General features: G+C 37.2%; 1 non-coding gene and 1 pseudogene across 1 annotated transcript; one reads left to right on the top strand and one right to left on the bottom strand.

Moving 5' to 3' along the window:
- Nucleotides 1–677: 677 nt before the first annotated feature.
- Nucleotides 678–800, bottom strand: LOC123457097 (annotated as a pseudogene).
- A 14,692-nt stretch (nucleotides 801–15,492) lies between these two features.
- Nucleotides 15,493–15,602, top strand: LOC123457111. The gene has a single exon (XR_006634889.1). It is a non-coding gene; the product is annotated as a U6 spliceosomal RNA (small nuclear RNA).
- Nucleotides 15,603–23,846: the final 8,244 nt, after the last annotated feature.

Genomic DNA, 23,846 nt, shown 5'->3' with positions numbered 1-23,846 from the left:
AGCCATCATCATTAGGAGAGTGCAATTCTAGGAGCATGTTCCAAGGCCATCTCTATTTACGGAAGTTCATGTCCTCAGATTTGAAATAGTCCATGGGTATTTGCTGACTCCTTGCATCCTGCCTTCCTTACCACAATAGGCTGAAATTGCTGCACTCATCAACCATTTTACTTCATTTCTAGCTGTCTTTTCATTTTTCTAGTAAATATATAATGGTTTTATCTAGTTCTGTTTTTATTAATTAGGTTTGTATTCAGCAAATACAGGCACTTTGGTACCATTATTAGGCTCATACGTGACCTGCCCCCTCCCTCGGCCCCTCCTTGTTGAGGTATATGGGTTGTGCATTGTGGAGTTAGCCCTCAGTTATGGCTATGATAAATGTCTGTGCATATCATAACCCAACATGTGGCTCTGACATTCTTTCTGCCCCCTCTTCTGCAAAATTTCCCTGAGCCATTTTGGGTTCACTTTTGGTCTGCTTCAGTGATGAGGTGTTGGGGGCCTCTGGGGCTCTGGCTCTCTGATTTGGTAGAAGTTGATTTTTCTCTGTGTTGGTCTCCTTCCCCCTTGTGCTGGCACCTGGTTCACCAAGAAAACAGCACCCTTGCTTGTTTCATCAATTTTCCTTAGTTTCAGCCGGGGCCCTTTTGAGGTATGGTGGGGTGGCTCTCTCCTTAGGATCTGCATCAATCTGAAAAAGAGAAGCAGATTCTCCAATGGAGAATAAGTTAGCCCCAGACAAATGAGGTAACCCTTACTTTTTACACTTGATCTTAGCCAAAAGGCCGAGAAGCGATACCCTTACTTTTTAATAGAGAATTTAATAGGTGTAGGCCCTCTTGTAGCACATGATTGGTGATAGATTGATAATGGAGAGCGGGTTTGTATTTGGATATGGTTTGGACTTGTTTCCCATATCCAGCTATGGATCCTGTACCACTGAGAGGATCAGTTAGCTGAATCAAGAGCAGTTGGATTCCCACCGTGGCTGTGTGCCACTATTGCACTTGTGTGAGCATCACATCAGGTTATTTGCTGTTAAGTAGGTTAGACCATGAGTTGCTTGGACAGATATTGGTCATTTTCCCCCAGTTGCCCATGTAGCATCTTCTGGCACTTGACACACTGATTGTGTGGGGACTGACTCTCTTTTAGATTCTGGCCATTTCCCATTTTATGTGTCAACCACATAAGGTGTCTTCAGCAGTAGAGTCTTACCACTAACCTTTGGTGGGTCATCAAATACTCTGTTAGAAATCTGTTTCTTTTAGGAAACCTTGTAAGTCTCTCTGATCAAAAGCTCATTGTAGATGATAGCCTCATGCTGGTACTTGGAGTTACAGATCAGTGCCCACCAAGAAAAGGAAGAGAAAGATGCTAATATAAAAGTGTTAGAGAGAGGGGGGGAGAGAGAGAGAGAGACTGTAGACGATATTAAGGTCAGACTTTAATATACCCTCTCCAGTGTCTTGTGGCTTAGGTGTTCCCTCTAAGGATCTAGTGAAGGATCAGCCATTTGGTCTGCCTTTTAGGATGTAGACTTTTATTGTACCATACCGTTTGGGTCTAGATTTGTGTTTCCCAATCCCTCCATTGCCCTCGCCTCCCTCACCACCCATCCTATTGTCTAGTCCATGAGATGCTTGCTGGGTATGTAAGGCACTTGTTAAACAGATTGTATTTGGCATCTGATTTCGTTTTATTTTTCTATTGTGTTTCTTATTTTTGTATATGTTAGTGTGTGAGGTGTGATACATGTATGTAGGTATAGCTATGATTTGCTGTCAATTTGCCATCCCTTTATAGATCAAAATTCAACCTTGTCTTTCTTCTGCTTGAGAACATCCTACTAACCTCAAAAGTGATAAGGGCTGGACAAATGGCTCAGGAGTTAAGACACTTGCCTACAAACCCTGCAATCCTAATTTCCATCACCAATGAGCCTGTTAAACCTTAATATTGCATGATATTTGCTACAATTTTAATTTACATAAAGACCTATTGGGGCTGGAGAGATGGCTTCTCTTCCATCTTGCCTGAAAACCCTAGGGACCTGGGTTTGATTCCCCAGAACCCACATAAGACAGATGCATAAGGTGGTGTAAATGTCTGTAGTTCACTTGCAGGTGTCCCACTCTTTGTGTCTGTCTTTCTTCTGTCTCTATCTGCCTGCACATTAATAAATAAAAATACACTTTCAAAACGTGATGAATAATGATAATGATGAAAAAATGTCACATCATTCACATATATCCTTAATACACCATTCTCTACTATTTCTACTCATTACCATCAGCCAAGTGTGCAGCATTTCTCTAAAAAAAACTGAAGACAAATATCTACTTAGGAAGTCTTATGTCTTTCCATTCTCTCCAATTTCAATGGTCTTCATAAAATCTGCATTCCTTTTTATTTTTATGTTTCTGTATTTATCAGAGAGAGAGAGAGAGAGAGAGAGAGAGATAAACTGGGTGCCGCAAGGCCTCCAGCCACTGTAAACAAACTCCAGACCCATGATCCACCTTCTGCATTTGGCTTACTTGGGTCCTGGGTAATTGAAGCTGTGTACTTTGCTTTGCAGGCAAGCATCTTAACCACTAAGACCTCTCTCCAGCCCACATCTGCTTTTCTTTAGATGACTATGGAAAGATATCCTTTAGAGAGATGAAAGTTTAAATCTGCATAATTTACATTCATGGAAATGAAATTGTGACTACATATGCTGTATATGCTAGAGTTTTGCCGATTGAAACTACAGCCAATTTTGGCAATGAAACAAAATGACTACTCAGAATTCATCCATTTGCTTTGTAGCAGAGAAAAAGTACTTGAGCTTCACATAAGTACCCACACACATATACTTTTACCTATAAAAAGAGATCATAAATTCTATTCATGTATTTTGAATAAATGACACACTCAGAAACTATAGCAATCAAAACATGCCACATCATAAACAAGGAAAATAAATAAGAAAATGGAAGAAACATTTCAAATTTTTGGCTTTTTGAGGTAGGGTCTCACTGTAGTCCAGGCTGATGTGGAATTCACTATGTAGTCTTAGGTTGGCCTTGAACTTGCAGCAATCATAGTACCTCTGCCTCCCAAGTTATGGGGTGATAGCCGTGCTCCCTCATCCCTGGATAAGTAAACTTCTATTGAAATACACTTTCTAATTGGCAAGATTATGTGTGACTTTCCCAGAAGCTACCACTCTGGCAATGGTCCAGCAAGGGTGGAAGAAGATAAAGGTAAAATAGAAAATATTTATACAGGAGAAAAGAACGTAATGATAACATAATGGGAAGTGCAATGTGTCCATTTTTGACATTGGAAAGTTCCACAGTACTAGGGACACATGTGCAAGAAACACAACACACATTTAGTATTGGACCAGCTGTATTGCTGTATTAATTAAAATGTTTTATGTATTTAGATAATATATTTTATAATAATTTATTGACTTTCAATATTAGTTTTATTAATAGTTTTGACATTGATGATAGACTTAATTTTGTTAGGCAATAAAACATATATAGCATATATCACAATCACCCAATGCCCACAGCCCAGGACATATCTAATATAGAAAAATATTCAACGCATAAACATGGTATTGTTTACAAAATTTAAATAATAATGTTTTGGGGGCATCAGGGATCTCCCTGGCCAACAACTCACTGGAGATATCCCATCCCTGGCAATGAAAATTTTCTAACAATGATCTATGGCTCTTGAGTGTTCCATTGTCTGAAATTGAAGGATTCTGTATAATTTATTTGCATCCTCTTAGATTTTCATTAGCCCTCCCTCCGCCTTTCCTTTACTCAATCTCTTCCTCTGTCCTCACTTTGCTCCTTTGCACCCCCATTAATCTATTCTTCTACTTATACATATACATACAATATGAACATATTAAGTACCCTCCTCCCTTCCTTTCTTTTCCCTTTATAACTCCTTTTTAACTTACCGGTCTCTGCTACTGAGTTTTTTCCCTCTCACACAGAAGCCTGTAGCTAGAATCCACATTATAGGCCATAGCCGAGGCCCTTGGTTTCCCACCAGGAATTGATGGTAAGACTCTATTGCTGACGACTCCACATGCTTGGGCTGCAAGGCCACTGAAAAATCCTGCTCGAACTGAGTTGATAACCTCCTCCATGTAGACCAGCTGACAGAAAGCTGGAAGAAGCTATTCTGCATACAGTTCAAAGGGAGAAAGAGATACCACCAGTGAAGATACTCAACAGTGGACACTGCAAGCCTTATAATTGTCCAGCCAGGCCAAATGAGCCAACGGGTGCAATAGTGGCACATCTATCATGGTGGAAACCAACTGCCCTCCAATTGGACTGGAGGCCCGCTCCATGAGGGAGGAAATACATCCCTGATAGTGAAAACTTAAAACAGGGGTAGTCATGAGCCCTAAGGGTGTAACATCGACTGATGTCTGTCTGGAAAAATGTATATATTATGCTTATCAAAGTGCTCAGTAAGCACTTCTCTTAAAATTAATACTCTTATATAACACTACTGTTACTTTGGGTATAGAATCTTCTCTTTTCAGATGGCAGTGACCTTGAGATGACTCGGAAGGTATCATAGTGCTGGAAAGAAGTGGCTGGAGTACTGAGTAACATCTTGATCACACCTTCCAAGGCTCAGGGTCTAATGCGGAAGAGGTGGCGGAAAGAATGTAAGAGCCAAAGGAAGGGTAGGACTCCTTACAACATGCTCCTCCAGACACAAAATGGCCTGGATATCCATGACCTCATAGTGCCTGACACTACCTACACAAGACCATCATAAGAGGAGGAAAAGACCATGACATCAAAATAAAAGAGACTGGTTGAGATGGGGAGGGGATATGATGGAGAATGGAATTTCAAAGGGGAAAGTGGGTGGGGGAGGGAGGGTATTACCATGGGATTTTTTTATAATCATGGAAAATGTTTACAAAAATTGAGAAAAAAAAGTAAAAAAAAAATCAGATGGCTATAGCTGCCTAAATTAACATCAGAGTCCTCAATTCTGTTCCTTTGATCTACATGTCTGTCTTTATGACAGTGCCATGCTGTTTTTGTTACTATGGCTTTGTAATATAGCTTAAAATCAGGTATGGTGATACCACCAGCCTTATTTTTGTTGCTCAAAACAGTTTTAACTATTCAAGGTTTTTTCTGCTTTCAAATGAAATTTAGAATTTTTTTTTTTCTAATCCTGTGGAGAACACCATTGGAATTTAAATGGGGATTGCATCAAAAGCGTAGATTGCTTTTGGTAAGGTCGACATTTTTACAATATTGATTCTTCCAATCCAAGAACATGAGATGTCTTTCCTTTTCCTTGTGTCTTCTGCAATTTCTCACTTAAGTATTTTAAAATTTTCATTCTAGAGCTCCTTCACCTCCTTAGAGCATGGGAGAGATTTCCTGATTTCATTCTTCACATGTTTTTGTTAGTATATAGGAAAGCTACTGATTTCTGTGTATGTATTTTGTATCCAGCTACATTGCTGACATTGTTTATCAGCTCTAAGACTTTGCTGGCAGAGTTTTTAGGGTCTTTTAGGTATGGCTATAGTTAAGACTTCCAGTTTTATATATATTTTTTTAAATTCTTTTTTTTTTAAATTTAATTTATTAATTTTCTTTTCAGTAAATACAGGCAGTTTGGTACCATTATTTAGGCTCATCTGTGATCTACCCCCTCCCATTAGACCCTCCTTGTTAATGAAAATGGGTCGTGCATTGTGGAGTTAGCCCCCAGTTATTGGTATGATAAATGTCTCTGCAAATCATGACCCAACATGTGACTCTGACATTCTTTCCGCCCCCTCTTCCGCAAGATTTCCCTGAGCCATGTTGGGTTCATTTTTGGTCTGCTTCAGTGCTGAAGTGTTGGGGGCATCTGAGGCTCTGGCTCTCTGATTTGGTAGGAGTTGATTTTCCTCTGTGTTGGTCTCCTTCCCCTTTGTGCTGGTATCCGGTCCACAGGAAAACAGCACCCTTGCTTGTTTCGCCAGTTGTCCTTAGTTTCAATTGGGCCCCTTTTGAGGCTACCATACTGTCTATCAAAAAAGTAAGTGTTATCTCAATTTTCCGGGTGCTAACTTACTCTCCGTTGGAGAATCTGCTTCTCTTTTCCAGATAGATGCAGATCCTAAGGAGAGAGCTGCCCAGGGTCTTGCTGAAGCCCAGGCAGTCCAGGAATTCATTATGTGCTCTCAGGCTTGCATCAAACTCACGCTATACTCCCACATGTCCAGTGCTGGGATTAAAGACCTGCAACACCACAACCAGCTCCAAGGTAAAAGATTTTATGTTAATGTTTAATCTGAAATACAAAGTGGACTTCAGTAATGTAAATTCTTTCTGAAGTCTGGAAAATTATTGCATATGCAACGATTTCTACGTATAGAACACTTATTCCTCTTGTGTATGGAAATTGACTTTGTGTTTTGAATGTTTAGCATTCAGTTGTCATAACTTATCTTTATTTCAAAACCAATGAATACCTTTGTATTTCTGTATCCATCTTCCTTCACCACTGCTCATCTAGTTCCACAATGGTTCTTTTAAGAATTTGGGCTGGAGATATGGCTTAGGGGTTAAGCCCTTACCTATGAAGCCTAAGGACCCCGGTTCAAGGCTCGATTCCCCAGGACCCACGTTAGCCAGATGCACAAGGGGGCGCATGCGTCTGGAGTTCGTTTGCAGTAGCTGGAGGCCCTGGCGCACCCATTCTTTCTCTCTTTGCCTCTTTCTCTCTCTGTCACTCTCAAATAAATAAATAAAAACAAACAAAAAAATATTTTAAGAATTTTCACACACACACACACACACACACACTCACACACACACAAAAGAAAGAGAGAGAGAGAGAGAGAGAGAGAGAGAGAGAGAGAGAAAGCATAAAAACAAAACAATACAATAAAAGCACCAAAATTAACTGGGCGTATGTCTTTAATCTCAGCACTCCAGAGGCAGAGGTAGAAAGATCATCTTGAGTTCAAAGTAAACTAAGAATACATAGTGAATTCCAGAACACCTGTGACTAGAGTGAGCCCTACATAAAACTGTCATAGTTTATATCTTGGAAATCAATAAAATTATCCTGTAAATGTGTTCCCTTCCATGTTGTATTTTGGCTAAGTTTTCTATAACTTTCCATGCCATACTTTGGCCTTTTCACTTAAAAATGTTATGGTGGAATGGATAACCACTCTTATAAATAGGTTTTACTTTTCTTGAATTTCTTTTTTTTCATTTCATAAACCATTTTTAATATTTAAAAAAGGATGTCCATAGCTAATAAAATAAATAAAAATTGTATGCATATCTTAAAACATGAGTAGCTAAGTTTAAACAAAATTTTGCCAAAGATTTACTTATATCACCATAAGCTACATATAATCCTAAACATCCCTTGGACTTAACCATAGTTTCAAGGGATATGACTGTAATTTTCATGGATTTGAAACTATATTACCACCCACAATATTTGATGTTTATATTTTGATAAAAATAATGTGCCATGGTTCCAATAGAAATTGATGAGAAAAGTTAGAGGAATGGGTGACACATATAACTGGACTTGTTTTTAAGTTCTCAGGGAATTATGGCACAGTGTCCATAGCCTCACCAGTTAATCAGCATAGTAGAGCTTCGTCTGTTAAGGATTTATGTACATGAGGTTGAATTTTATGATGGTTGGAAGGAAATTTCATCACTTTTAAGTTGAGGTCAGCAAGATTTTTCTTGTGTGGATGAAAAAAATGTGGCGTTGTGGCTGGAACAAAATTGTAAAATTTCCACTGAAACACAAAAATCTCTATGAAAAATTGAGTTGCTGTCCAGTCTTGAAAGAACCATGAGGTCTTAGCTCATGCTACATTTCATTCCCTGCCAGCGCCCAGTTAGAGTGTCATGAATAAATTGTAAATGACCCAGAGATGCACAGCTGCAGATGATGTTAATGATTTTTATTCACTTTTTGAAGTTGCAAAGAAAAATATGTTACCTTTCATGAACACAACTTCACAAAATCTGGAAGACACGATGGCTTTGCTTTGGATTTTTCTAAAATCTAGCAGATAAAATATCATACTCTCTTGTCTTAACTCAGTCTATGTAGACCATGCCTTTGATCTCAGTAACTCTTGCCTCACACTCTCAGTTCATGCGACACCAGGCATATGCCCTACCATACTATATGCACTTGCTTGGAAAAGTCATGAATTATTTATCAGCTAAAATTCTATAGTGTCATAATGTCAGGGTATAATTATGGGTTATTTTCTTAGACATAGCAATCAGGGACATATACCTGAAGTTATTCACAATTTTTGTTAGCAGAATTATTTATATGTTGAGTTCTAGCAAATCCAGGGTAAAAAGGAAACATTCCATCTCCAACAGCCTCCTCCGACACCCAAAATAATCACCTGCTTCATTGTGAAGTTTATGAGAAAAGAAATGTCCCCTCACCATTGTATTCCACACACTTATTTAATAATGGCCTTCCATAAAATGAGTGAATCTCTTGATACATGCATGAGACTAAGGACAGAGTCTTTCTGCAAAAACATTAACTCTAGAAATAAGAAAATTTCAACAAATATTTTTTCTATTCATAGAAATTTGAAAGATATCAGGAATCTGACCTCTTCTCTTCCCCACTTAAAAAATTCTATGACTTGTGAAGATGGTTCTGTGGATAAGTTTGTTTGTCATTCAAGCATGAGGAGCGTAACTGAGTTTGTTAGAATATAAAAATCCAGGTGTTTTAGCATAGTTCTGAAGCCCCAGCAGTAGGGAAGCACAGAAAGCATGAACACAGACGTGCCTATGATTTCCCTGGGAGATTCAGTGAGATCCAGGTTCAGCAAGAAATAACTCACCCTGAGGAATAGGATAATGACATTGACAGCAGGCTCACCTTTGCACATGCCACATGCAAATCAGTATTTCTACAAGTATTAATGTGCATGATACTCACATACACATGCAGAAAAACCACTCACAATATCAAGACCACACTGGAAAGAACAATTGTGTCCAGAATTTCAATTGTTTGAAAAATAAGTCAAAATTCAGAGACTATTTCCCTCTTTTGTATTAGGATTTAATGTAAAAGAATCTAGTTGCTGAATATTCAAGTGAAAACTAATATATTAATGACTAGAAATCAATTTTTGGATAGTGTCTTTATTGGGTGATAACATACGAGAACTGGAAGAACTAGAGATGAAGGATGATGTAACTCTTTCTACCTGTATTTTCAGGATGTAGTGGATGATGTAACTAGGAAATTAGAAAAAACAAAATATTGTTAATAAGTTGAATGAGCAGTATGATTTTGTATGACTTTCATATTATTCAGTATGAGACATGCCACTATTTCATATAATAAATATTGTTCAACAAAATTTGATTTTTTAAAAAGTATTCTTCCTATTAAAATAAGGTAATACTTTGATAGATGGTATGTGTCCAGGTATTTATCCATCTCCTCCAAGTTATCCAATTTTGTGGAATAGATGTTTTAGAAATATTTCCTGATGATTCTTCCAATTTCACTTATGTCTGTTGTGATCTCTCCCTTTTCATTCTGAATTTTGTTAATTTGAAGCTTCTCCATCTTTTGCTTGATCAAATTGGCCAGGGGTTTGTCAATCTTGTTTATTTTTGAAAAGAACCAGCTCTTTGTTTTGTCAATTGTCTTAATTGTTTACTTGGTTTCCAATTCATTAACTTCTGCTCTGATTTTAATTATTTCTTTCCTTCTGGAGCTCTTTGGGTTGGATTTTTCTTGTTTTTCCAGTTCCTTTATGTGGATGGTTAGGTTATTGATTTGGGATCTTTCTTTTTTAATGAAGGCATTGAGTGCTATGAATTTTCCTCTGAGGACTGCCTTCATTATGTCCCATAAGTTTTGGTATGATGTGTTCTCATTGTCATTCCATTGCAGACATTTTGCAATCTCATTTTTTATTTCATACACTATCCATTTATTGTTTAAAAGTATGCTGTTCAGAATCCAGGTACCATTGGGATTCTTGGCGGGTCTTTTGTTGTCGATTTCTAGCAATATAGCATTGTGAGCTGATATCATGCAGTGAATTATGTCAATCTTCCTAAATATGTGGAGGCTTCCATTGTGACCCAATATATGGTCTATTTTAGAGAATGTTCCATGGGCTGCTGAGAAGAATGTGTAGTCTGTGGATTTGCGATGGAAAGTTCTGTAGATGTCCATTAGGTCTAAGTGATCTATGCTTTTGTTGAGCTCTCTTACTTCCCTTTTGATTTTTTGTTTGGATGATCTTTCTATTACTGAAAATGGTGTATTGATGTCCATAGCTATGATGGTGTTGGTGGTTATTTCTGTTTTATTGTCAAGTAGGTTTTGTTTTATGAACTGTGGTGCTCCTGTGTTTGGTGCATACAGATTTATGATTGTAATATCCTCTTGATGGGTTGTTCCCTTGATAAGTAGGAAGTGGCCTTTGTCTTTTTTCATTATTTTTTGGTTTGATGTCTATTTTATTTGATATAAATATAGCTACACCTGCTTGTTTCTTATTCCCATTTACTTGGAATATTGTTTTCCACCTTTCACCCTGAGGAGGTGTCTTAATGGTGAGGTGTGTTTCTTGAAGGCTTCTGATTGAGGCTTATAATTTTTTGATCCATCCTGTTAGCTTGTGTCTCTTGATGGGTGAATTAAGTCCATTAATATTTAGGGTAATGACTGTGAGATTTGATTCGATCCCCACCATATTGTGATGGTAAATGTTGGTTGGTGTTTTCATGGACTTTGAAGGTTTTTGTGCCTACTTCGAGTTTGGTTATTGTGATCTGCTTCTTGTAGGCGAAACAAGCAAGGGTGCTGTTTTCCTGATGAACCGGATACCAACAGAAGGGGGAAGGAGATCAACACAGAGAAAAATCAACTCCTACCAAATCAGAGAGCCACAATTTATAATAGCCGGGAAATGGAACCAGCCTAGATGTCCCTCCACTGATGAGTGGATAATGAAGATGTGGCACATTTATACAATGGAGTTCTATTCAGCGGTAAAGAAAAATGAAGTTATGAAATTTGCAGAAAAATAGATGGATCTGGAAAGGATTATACTAAGTGAGGTAACTCAGGCCCAGAAAGCCAAGCGCCACATGTTCTCTCTCATATGTGGATCCTAGCTACAGATGACTGGGCTTCTGCGTGAGAATGAAAATACTTAGTAGCAGAGGCCAGTAAGTTAAAAAGGAGATATAAAGGGAAGAGAAAGGAAGGGAGGAGGGTACTTAATAGATTGGTATTGTATGTATGTAACTTCAATGATTGAGATGGGGAGGTAATATGATGGAGAATGGAATTTCAAAGGGGAAAGTGTTGGGGGGGAGGGAGAGTATTACCATGAGATATTTTTTATAATCGTGGAAAATGTTAATAAAAATTGTGAGAAAAAACAAACAAATAAATAAAAGCAAAAAAAAAAAAGAGGGAGAGAGAGAGAGAGCCAGAGCTCCAGAAGCCTCCAACACCTCATCACTAAAGCAGACCAAAAGTGAACCTAACATGGCTCAGGGAAATTTTGCAGAAGAAGGTGCAGAAAGAGTGTCAGAGCCACATATTACATCATGATATGCAAAGACATTTATCTTACCCATAACTGTGGGCTAACTCCACAAGGCATGACCCATATACCTCAACAAGGAGGGGTGAAGGGGAGGGGGTAGGTCATGGATGAGCCTAATTTTGGTACCAAACTGACTGTATTTAATGAATACAAAATTATTTAATAAAAATATGAATAAAACAAATAAAAAAGGTAATATAAACAAAACCTAGGGAGGAAAAAATCTTACACTTTATGTTTTTTTTTTCTCACAAATTGGGATATAAGGAAATGTGAAGTAGAGATAGATAATTAGATGGTAGATAGACAGATAGATAGATAGATAAATAGATAGATAATAGATAGGACACAGCAATATAATTCTACATGTAGAATCAATGTTGTTAAAATGCTACTTTCGTTTTACTGGCCTGTACATTACTGACTTTAATATTATGACCTGAATGTATACATTCAAAACACAGAAAAAAATTGCCTTCCAAAAGTTTAACCTTTTTATCTATTTATTTATTTATTTCATTTATTTATTTTTGTTTATTCTAGGTAATTTTTCACTCTATTCCCGGCTGACCTGGAATTCACTATGTAGTCTCAGGGTGTCCTCAAACTCATGATGATCCTCCTACCTCTGCCCCCTGAGTGCTGGGATTAAACGCATTCACCACCATGCCAGGCTAGTTTCACCTATTTCTAAACTTTGATGGAATGTTCTGAGATGTTATATCTATCTGTTCTATGATTCCATTTTATCTAGATGCTTCTCACTGGTGAGAATGAAATATTAATGTCACTTTAAAAAAGTAATTCTCTTTCTGTTTACTAAAGATATCCATAGGGTAGGCAGAGAAATCATGTGTTGCAGACAATGAACTAAAGTGTGAGTTTACAGATGTCAAAATTTCAGTCTCATCGTTGACATGATGAGTGTGGCTGTCATTCCCAAATACACCTGCACCTGGAATCCCATGTATGAAGGAACATTTGTCTGTCTCCAGTAAGAGCTAGGACTTCAGGCCATCATGAGATACAGACAGACCTCTCAGCAAGATGTGCTTCATTTCACACACAGTTTGCCCAACCCCTCAAAAAAAGTGAACCATGCTGACACAGACTCAAATGTTCAGAAATCTGTGAATAATTTACTATGAACTTCATAAGTGAATGCAAGGCATAGGGTAGTCAATTCTTTTTCATGTGTTCAGTAGTATGTTGCAAATTAACTGATGCATAATATTTCTTGTAATTTGTGTGTCGACAAGATGGACTGTGCCACTGATACAGACTCAAAACACTGAATTTAAAATATCTACTTCGAAGCAAATCTAGTGAGTATCAGATCCTTAAGGGTGACTATGGGAAACCAACTCTACAGTGCCTTCAGCCTCATGGCCACATTGTTTACTGCCTGTTGCTCTGAGCCAGTGTTGGACTGAAGCATCTTTCCACATGAGAGTTTTATTATTTCTAACTCTTCCAGGTGATCCACTTCAATTTTTGTGGACTAAACCAAGAGAGGTTACTGTTTATAATGCCACTAACAGTTGGATGCTTCATGAGCCATATCATAACTCTCCAAGAGTCTGGTTAAATTACCTCAGTGGGGATTACAGAAGTAAATATAATGATTCAGATATGCTGGTATTGATATTCTTTTTAAAAAACATTTAATTTAATTTATTTATTTATTTGAGAGTGACATACAGAAGGGAGAGAGAGAGACAGACAGAGAGAGAGAGAGAAAAAAAAAGAGAGAGAGAGAGGCAGAGATATATAGAGAGAGAATGGGCACGCCAGGGTCTTCAGCCACTGCAAACAAACACCAGATGCATGCGCCCCCTTGTGCATCTGGTTAATGTGGGTCCTGGGGAATCAAGCCTCGAACCACGGTCCTTAGGCTTTACAGGAAAGTGCTTAACCAGTAAGCCATTTCTCCAGCCCCCCACTTGACATTCTTAAAACATTGTGTGTAAAGGATTGAGCAACTTCAAACATACAAAATATAAAAAGGTATTTAGCTCTCATTTTCATATGTATGGACTTCTTTTGTCAACAACAAATTCTGCTAATTATTACAAATTGTACTTGCAAAAAGATCTGAAAAAAAATGTATTATATTTTGCCTATGCATTTTGAGAAAGCCCTTATCTCACAAGGTTCTCATTGTGGCATTATTCAATCATTGCATGGCCAAAAGGCACAGACATTTACTTTCAGATGCAGTAAGCATATTAGAGCCCTTTGACATCAACTATGACCTTGAAAATTTTAGTTTACAGTGAACATTTAAGTAATACATAATTTAAATAGTGATATTTTTGTGTTCCTACTCTACCATTGTGAAAAAAAAAAACTAATAACATAAAACCTAAGACTGTTTTCTTTCACAGTTGCAAAAGCATAAATCAAGTCCTCATAATGCAAACTCATACAGTGACCCCAAGATTTATTATTTATATCACATTCTAAGGTTGCCCTATGGGATGGGATGTGATCAACACATGACAGTTTATGTTCTCCCTGCTTTCAAGTTGTTGCATGTGTTTGATTAGAATTTGTGGGAAATCCATGGACTGATGAAATGACTGCAATTTTAATGAAAATTGGCAATGTATCCATAGGTACTTTGATGATTAATATAAGATTTTAGAATCTATAGTAAACATTGCTCTACAACATTCTAACTGCTAACTTCTCAATTTTTCATTCTAAAATGAATGAATGAATCAATCAATAATTTAATTTTTTGGAGAAGGAATTTGAAATAGAGTCTTACTCTTACCAAGGGTGATGTGGAATTCACTATTTAATTTCAGGATGGCCTTTAACTCATTATGATCCTCCTATCCTATCTCTGCTTCCTGAGTGTTGGGATTAAGGCATGCATTACCAATGCCCTCCTAATAAATAAATATTTTAAAATAGGGCCGAAGAGATGGATCAGAGGTTAAGGATTTTGCCTGCAAACCCCATCGGCCAAAGTTTAATCACTCAGTGCCCACTTAAAGCAAGATTCAGAGTGTATGGGGAACATCTGAAGCTCATTTGCAATGGTTGGAAGCTCTGGCTTGACCATTCTCAATCCCCCCCCCCACCCCCGTCTCTCTCTTCTATAAAGTGTACAAATAAAAATATTTTAAGTATCCATTATCCAGCCATAGTTTTCAAGTTTAGGTCAATAGTTAATGCAGTTCCAATATAGGCTTTTTAAGGCACAGAAACAAAATGGCTAAATATTTTCTTTTTCTGTTTATATCTCCTATGATTTTATCAAAGCTTAATCTGTATTTAAATTTTTTAAATATTGATATAGGAAGCATATGTTCTACCCAGACAATTAGTAAATGACAAACGTAGTTAATATGTTCCAGTAAGGTCATCCCAACTTTTATTTATATCACTGCTGTCCTTAGGCACTCAGCAGTTAAGGACTTCAAAAAAAAATTGTTTGCTAAAGAGAGAGAAAGAGAATACGGGCACTCCAGTACCTCTGGTCACTCCAAACAAATGCCAGATGCATGCCCCAGTTTCTACACTTGTCTGATGAGGGTACTGGGGAATAGAACCTGAGTACTTAGGTCTCAAATGCAAGGGTCTCAACCTCTAAGGCATCTCTTCAGGCCAGTAGTTAAGAGTTTAAATGACCTTAGTTTTAATGTGATGCAACCAAATTCATGCTCATGTACCTGCACCTAACAGCTTGGACTTACCATTACCTCAATACATACATGAGTACAATTATTCAGCTTTATATCTTTTGTAAGTAGGGCATTTGGGATGTGTTGAATTAGAGACACGGTTTTTATTTAAGATTATGTGGTTGAAAATAGTATGAGAAAAATAAGATTCTCTTCACTTCAGTAGAACATTTACTAAAATCAGAATGATACAGATTAGATTAACATGGCCCCTGTTCAAGAATGGCAAACAGATTCCTGCTGTATTCCATATTTTATTTTATTTGCTTTTATTCATTTGAGAAAGAGGGGGGAGAGAGAAAAGGAGAGCAGGGAGAGAGAGAGAAAAAGGGAGAATTAGCATTCCAGGGCCTGCAGCCACTGCAAACAAACCCCAGATACATGTGCCAGCTTGTGCGTTTGGCTTATGTGGGTCCTAGAAAATTAAATCACGGTCTGTTGGCTTTGAAGGCAAATGTCTTAACCACTAAGCTGTCTCTCCTATCCATGTGTTCCACAATTTAAATAAAGAAAAAATAAACAATCAAATAAGTAAAAGATATGGTACTGTCATCTAATCTTGAAACCGTATTTCTTCTCAGTTCCAAAGGTGAATTACTTCTCAGTGTATTTTGTCTCAACCAATTTTTTGATGTTAAAATTCAACTATTTTTATAATGAATATGACCATCAACATGTGTTTGTTGTATTACGTACGTATTCAATTTAATTCTCTGTTGGAGAAAATACCATATCGTTGGTACTATGGGGATGCGTGTGTAGGCATTGTTATCATGATCTAACATGGTATAGGAATGTGTTCACATGTGTCTTAAAACCTTACCATAACTTGTGCCAGGCACAGTGGCACATGCCTTTAATCCCAGCATTCTACAGACAGAGGTAGGAAGATTGATGTGAGTTCAAGGCACCCTGAGACTACATCCCGAATTCAAGGTATACCTGGGAACAAATAAGACCATAACTTGAAAAACAAACAAAACAAAAAAATAATAATAACACAAAACCTTACCATAACTTTATAAGACATATGTAATTCTCTGTTTTGTTGGTTTGCTTTTCTGTATTTTTGTATCAGTACCTCTGTAACTCTGAATTATGTGAATCATGCTCTCCAGCCCACTTTTGAAACAAAATTATAGCAATTCTTCTTCTACAGACATCCTCATAAAGATTGAAGGATCTCACCCCCAAGTAAGACTTGCAATACTACACACACACACACACACACACACACACACACACACCATGCATATAACAATATCCAATACCTGATTCTCACACTGAAGATCAGGTATATGTGAGGTCATGACAAATCATTGCATGATGGAGTCATTGAGTATTGCCACCTAACACAGGAAAGGATGTTGGACTGGGGCTATTTCCACAAGAAAAAAACAGTGGAATCATTTATGTTTTCTGATGTTAACTTCACATCTCTTCTATAATGGAACTAAAATTTATTGTGTCAAAATAAATGTGAAGTTTTTGGCTTTTGGTTTTCTTTTGTTTGTTGTTGAAAATAGAGACAAAGAGGAAAATACGGACATCAATATCAATAGAAATGACTTGGGAAGAAATAGTGATTCAGAAAGCAGGCGGATTTAGGAGGAGGGAGAACAAAGGTCTTAATATCAAGTAATGTTTTTGGATATGTATGGGAATTGTCAGTAAAACTTTTACAAACTCTATAGTAGAACTCATTGACTATGTGAACACTTTAGGTGATTTCCTCGTTCATTTATTTTTTTATTTTTTATTTTTTTAAAATATTTATTTATTTGAGAGAGACAGACACAGAGAGAAAGACAGATAGAGGAAGAGAGAGAGAGAATGGGCGCGCCAGGGCTTCCAGCTTCTGCAAACGAACTCCAGACGCGTGCGCCCCCTTGTGCATCTGGCTAACGTGGGACCTGGGGAACTGAGCCTCGAACCAGGGTCCCTAGGCTTCACAGGCAAGCGCTTAACCGCTAAGCCATCTCTCCAGCCCTCATTCATTTATTTTGTTACACAAAGAGTAGAGAGTAGATTCCACAACATAGATTGAAATAAAATAGAAACAGTGTTGTTGATACACTCAGATCCAATCATCACAAAATTCTAAATATGCTTTACAGAATTCCTTTCTTTTAGAAGTGCAAATATTAGAGAAGAAATTACTTTCATGTCATTTTTCCAAAATCTAGAAAATGATATAATTCTGAATGTATGAATTGATCTCCAATTAAGTTTCCCTTGCTGGGTTACATTATCAACATGAGGGGATAATGAACAGAAGGAATAATGTGCCACTGTGGAAATAAAGCTTGATCAACCTATAGTTCATAAATTAGGATGGGTTTTATCCTTAGAAAGGATCCTAATAGCTATATTTTCTGAATTATCTTCCATGAAATGCAGCAAATTGCCATACTATCAGTGAAGAGACACAGACAGAATATAACAAGATTATTAATGAGAAGAAAATTCCAATTCAAAATATCCTGGATGTCACCAAGACAGGTGAATCACTCTTGTACTACCATAGGAAAATACCATAGGAAAAGCTTAAAGTTTAAAGAATCTCTGTCATCCTCTGTAGCTATTTCTCATTCAGAATACTTATGATTAAAAATATTGCATTTATGAAGTAAATGTCATACCACTTTACCCTCTCTTTGTTGTATTTTACAGACACGTGTTCAAAATGGAGATATTGACTGTGTAAGTTAAGCCATGTCTCTCGCACCTCTTCAAACGCTCAAGTTAAATGACACTTGAAATCCATTCATTCACTAAAACAAAAATTATTAATACAAAAGCATGAAATAAATGGTGTATTGGTGTAATATTTATAATTCATGTAACATGAAATTAGTCCAGGTATATAGTGATTTTATTTAAATGAAGAAAGAATTAATGAATTTAATAGTAAATGAAATCTGAAATCTGATTATTAATCATTTTAATTCTCTTTTGAATGCTGACATCACATTAACAGTATACTTACAATATATCAATGAGTCTCATCATTGCCATGTGTGGCCTAGAGGTACATATAATTACTGTGAGTTTGGGGCATCACTATAAACACAGAATCTCACACTTCTATCATGACAAGAAGAGTCATCTGAAGTAGTAGATCCTGTAAAATATGCCAGCATAAATGTACTTGATAACCCAAAGACAGTGCCCATTGGTTTTAGTTTGTATTCATTCACATTGTCTTTGTTCCAGCAACACCCATATAAATTTCTTTATACCCTGGCACTGATCATGTTCACCATATCACCTCACAGGCATGTAAATGACTATCACTTATAATTCTCCAGGTTAAAAGAAGATACACAATGGTTACAGCAACTAGGTCTCTATGGAACCAGAGTCAAAAACCACAGACTTGTAATCATCTTTCATTACTGATTGTTCTCTCATCTTTATGAGTATTTTTGATTCTTCACCCAGTCTGACCTGTCCATGTTTTTCCCATTACTGTTTTTAGTATTACTAACTCCCACTGTTATTAAATGAATTGATTTCATATACCTGTCGACGCATTCTGAATAAAATAATGTATTACTGAAACTTAGATGAACTGGCCCCATCTCATAGTCCTTATCGCACTTTGGAAACATTTTTGTTTGCCTCTTGTTTTAGAAAAGCCCATTTGGCAGTGGGGAAGTAAGCGATAAAATCCAGTCAGTTTTGAAGTAGAAAAATATGCAGAATTTTGAATAAATAGTATTGTCTGTGTTTTGTCACATTTATATTTGAAAATCAGGAAGTATATGGATTAGATGAGAAAGAGGTTAAAACAAACAACATGTATACATATACACATATACATATATACACCTGTATATATGGCCATATATATGGCTCTCTATAGGTCCTCAATTATTTGTTTTATGTTTCTACATGGAAATTGTCATTTGTCATGAATCTACTTTATTAACTGATAACATAACCTACATTATGAGATTCAAAGTTGAATTTTTAATCCTCTCTGCACCTGCCCTGTTGGCAAGTACTAGCTCCCAGCACTAGATACACTTCATCATTTTATATATGCTGTCTGCATATATTCACTGCTATTTTCTTCTAAGTTCTAAGTTGGCACATCAGCCCAAATCACTGCCACCCAGAACTCAAACTTGACTCTAACACCTCTCTTCTTTCCCAAGACAGGATAAGTTTTGTACTCCCTGTCTTACAATAGTAAACTCTTGTTCATCAGCATTTATAAAAATTCATAAGTGTCCTTTCTTTAAATCCCTTAAGGGATTCTTTTCACTTAAGCTTTCTTCCTATATCTTTCACTGGAAACATGCCTTAAAGAGAGACGATCTTGGGCTGGAGAGGTGGCTTAGTGGTTAAGCGCTTGCCTGTGAAGCCTAAGGACCCCGGTTCAAGGCTCAGGTCCCCAGGACCCACTTTAGCCAGATGCACAAGGGGGCGCACGCGTCTGGAGTTCCTTTGCAGAGGCTGGAAGCCCTGGCGCGCCCATTCTCTCTCTCTCCCTCTATCTGTCTTTCTCTCTATGTCTGTCACTCTCAAATAAATAAATAAAAATGAACAAAAAAAAATAAAAAAAAAGAGAGAGACGATCTTCCCTTTCAGCTGTGTGCCCCTCAAGTCTGAGTTGACACTGTGAGGTCACTAAATTACAATCTCTTGTTGTCTGAGACAATATTGTGTTCCAGTAACTAAAAGCTTCTTCTCTTATTTTCTACATTTGTCCCACTACTGTTCTACACATGAACAGATATCCTTGGTATAGTCAGGATTGTGAGAATGACTTGGAGACTGTTTGCATAATGCTATTCAATACAGAATTGACCTGAGTTGTTAATTTGCGAGTTAGCACTAGGAACATGACTGAATTATAAGTGACAACACACAAGAACAAATTATACATGGGACAGAGAATACACTGAACACTCTCCCTGACCCACTCTATACACATGGGGACGTGTCAACAGAGTTCCTATTTAGTGAAATATCTATAATTATAATAACATGTGTGGACCTGGTCTTACTTTAATATTTGTCACAAACAAATATCAGCTAATTTGCAATGGACATAGATAATTGACTTTGTGCTGTTAGTAATGAAATTATGCTTTGCTTGCATAAGAAGAACAGCCTTAAACTTGGAGAGCAACTTTAGAAAGACTCAGTGAATGGAGTGACATATCCATTGGGACATGGCTTTTGCTTCACCATCTGTTACATGACAGTGGATGCCAGGGTAAGGATGATTGTTTTGTCCATTGAGTCTCGATGTTATCTTGATGTGAACAAATCAAGTTTCCACTTCATCTTGTGGCTCAATTAGCATCATTTCATTAGTGGAATGTAGCCAGGCCAAACAGCTCAGGAGTGTCTGACTCACAGGACAGAGAAAACTTGTGTAAACCCTTGACAGGAACAATGAGTTCATTCCATGTCAAACAAACAGAGATTCCTTGGGACTGTGCATTGGGATTTTGGATATGACAGAAAAAGTGGAGCAAAGAATCCGGTGTTAGGCAAAGAAACCCTTACACCCTGAAACATGTGCACTTCAAAATTGCTCTGCATAACAACAAAAGAACACAAGGGGAAGAATTTTCTGTTTCATCTGCTACAAAGGATGGAAATGGAAATCTCCATGTTGAGATTCTGAGTCTTACATAGGTCACTAACATTAAGATTTTCTGTTACATCACTTGTCTCGAAAAAAATAATAAAACAACAGTGGGATATGGCTCAATCTCAGGATAATCTTGGGGAAAATATTTACTCTCTCCCTGTCCTTACAGTATTGGTTTTGTATTCAAACTATTTCTGGGCTGGAGAAATGGTTTAGCGGTTAGGAAACATTTGCTGTTTTTTAGTAAGGATTCCAATATCCATCTCTTCTGTCTTTTGTTCCATGAAATGCAGCAAACAGTTCCAGTCTCAGTAGAGAAATGCAAAAACAGTACCTGAATCTGACTAGTGAGCATAATATTCCACATAACAAAATTCTAGATGTCACCAAAACAGGTAAACTCAGTTTTCTACATGAGAAAGCATTCCTTAATTACAGCATATCCCATGATTATTGTATTCTTCTTTTAAAAAAATTTATTTTTTTAATTTTTTTGAGAGTTACAGACACAGAAGAAAGACAGATAAAGGGAGAGGGAGAGAATGGGCAGGCCAGGGCTTCCAGGCACTGCAAACGAACTCCAGACGCATGCGCCCCCTTCTGCATCTGGCTAACGTGGGACCTGGGGAACCGAGCTCGAACCGGGGTGCTTAGGCTTCACAGGCCAGCGCTTAACTGCTAAGCCATCTCTCCAGCCTGATTATTTTATTCTTATCTCCAATTCACCAGCATTGCAATTAAAAACTATTGAGGATATTTAGTCAATGTAATGCCAATTTTAGATTTCTTTCTTTATTGTATTTCATAGACACATGTCCAAAATGAAGGCGTTGATTGGGTGAGTAGAAACATCATCATTATGACTCACGACACATATAAGTTAAAGAGTATTTTAGGTGAAAACAAACATTTGAAGACAAATTATTTCCTATTTATACATGAAAAGTGGAGCCCATGTTGGAGATCTATACCTATATCTATGACATATGATAAATGATGGATTTCTTTCATTTGAAAACAAAAAACTGGGTAAGTTAGGTGCTAAATGTAATACAAAATATAGTTGTAAGCTCTTTGAATTCTTTTGTGTATACCTCCTTTGCATGGTAAAAATAAGGCCTAATATTCAACAAGATTCATGATTTTTATGTGTGGCACTGATGAATATGTAAGCTTGTAAGTGTTTTAGATATCACTATATACCCAGAACCTCACACTTAAACCCTGAACACCAGAATCAACCCAGTGAGTAAAATCCTGGAGAATATGCAATTATAAATTGTGCATGGCCATCTTCAGATAGGGTCCATGGTATGATTGTCATCATGAGAACTGATTTCATCATTTCCCCAGTCAAACTCACATGCTTTCATTTGTATTTTCATTTCCATCACCTAACCAAAAGTTCACAAGCACTTACAGTTATTTTTTAGGTCATGATCACATAGGCCTACTTTGCAACATCACTTCTCTGTGGAACCAGAATCATAAACAGAGTTGGAATCATCTTTCATTGGCTGTTGGATTTTCATCTTCCCAATATAGTTCTGATCCTTCCCTCAGGCCTTTTCCTTCCATCCCCTTCCCGAAACACATTCAGTATTTACAGCTTACTCTCTGATTAAATGAATTGATTGCATGTACCAGTGTATGCATTATGAATAAACACGTGTAAAGAGCATGAATCATAGGCATGCATTTGAACCTGGACTAGAGGTACCAACTTACAAACACTGTTACTCTATGGTTGCATTAAATGTTTCAAGTACACTACAGGAAAGCAATGGCTAGAGGTTGTTCACTGTAAGGTGTTTTAAAATGTCTCTGTGCCAGGTGTGATGATGTGTGCCTTTAATCCCAGAACTCAGGAGGCAGTGGTATGAGGATCACTATGAATATGAGGCCATCCTGAGACTACATAGTGAATTCCAAGTCAGCCTGAGCTAGAGTGAAACCCTACCTCAAAAAAATAAAATGATATTAATAATAATAATTAGGTAAAATAAGATGTCTATAAAGCAGTGTAATGTAATAAGTTTTCGAGGAATCACATCACCTAGTTTTTATGTCTCTTTTTTGTAAAATGAAAATCAAGTGTGTTTTGCATCCTACCAAAAATGTTTGAAAACTCATTACTTAGGCACCAGAGTTCAGAGTACACAACTTGACCTAGGATGGGTGATTTTCCCCCACATATTCCAAATCCAACTCTGGGATTGTCACTTTAAAAATCTAAAGAACACATACAGTGGGAGGTCTTTCCACCCAGCAAAGGTCATTACACACCATCGTTCTACCAAAATTTTGTGAAAATTGACAACCATTTGGGCAAGAAATGTACATGGTAAAATGAAAGGAGGAAAAGAATGAATATGCTACCATTGAACGATCTAGGAATAAACCAAACAAGCAAATATATCTTGGCACAAGCAATCCAAGAGGGAAATAAAATAAAATAATTCATTGAAACCAGTGAATAAGGCATTGTTTCACTTAATAATATAGAAATCTATGAGATAAATAACTGAATCTCAATGACTGATGTTGGGAGCTGTAGCTGCTCTTTGACCATGAGAACTGAAGCTGTTTTTGGATCTCTGGGCACAGAGACCTTATCGTATGGCCTTGGCAAACAGTCTTCAGACAGGGAGGCATTTGTGGAGCAGACTTTAGGCATGTAGGCACTGTCTGGAAAGTTTTATTTTCTGTATATAAGCTTGTGCTTGTCTGAATAAATCTGAGACCTTGATCAGAGTATAGACTTGGTCTCCTTCTTTGTGTCTCTTGTCTCCCATCCAGGTTACTTTCCCCTCATGTCCTTGTTTAACTCCCTGCTGGCCAGGGCAGACTGAGAAAACAGAAGTCAGTGAACCTAAATGAGTAGAAC

The sequence above is a fragment of the Jaculus jaculus genome, chromosome Y, assembly GCF_020740685.1.
Source record: "Jaculus jaculus isolate mJacJac1 chromosome Y, mJacJac1.mat.Y.cur, whole genome shotgun sequence".
In the NCBI taxonomy this organism is placed as follows: Eukaryota; Metazoa; Chordata; class Mammalia; order Rodentia; family Dipodidae; genus Jaculus; species Jaculus jaculus.
Note: the sequence above shows the minus strand (reverse complement) of the source record. Positions and strands in the feature narration are given on the sequence as shown.